We start from the raw sequence: 306 nt of genomic DNA, 5'->3' as shown, positions 1-306 counted from the left end.
TGGGGCAGGGTGGCCAGCAGCTCGGCTCAGGGTGCAGGCAGGGACGGGCAAGGCAGCGGGGTGGGGAGGAGGAGACCCCATTTTCCCAATTTTCTGGGGTCTCCTGAGGCTCTGAAAGTGCCGCTTGGCCCCGGAGCACCCGGCAGTGGTGGCTGGACATCGTTAGTGGCTTTGAAAAGCCATCCTGGTGGTGATGGGGTGATTTTTGGGGTGAGGGTGTGAGCGGGCTGTGCTTCTCTGGGTCTCTCCGTACCCACCCTGGGCTATTTATAACAATAATGATGATAATAATAATACTAATGTAAT

This window comes from Pterocles gutturalis, unplaced genomic scaffold, assembly GCF_000699245.1.
Source record: "Pterocles gutturalis isolate BGI_N339 unplaced genomic scaffold, ASM69924v1 scaffold2556, whole genome shotgun sequence".
NCBI lineage: Eukaryota > Metazoa > Chordata > Aves > Pterocliformes > Pteroclidae > Pterocles > Pterocles gutturalis.
The sequence above is the reverse complement of the archived record's forward strand: the minus strand, read 5'-3'. Positions refer to the sequence as shown.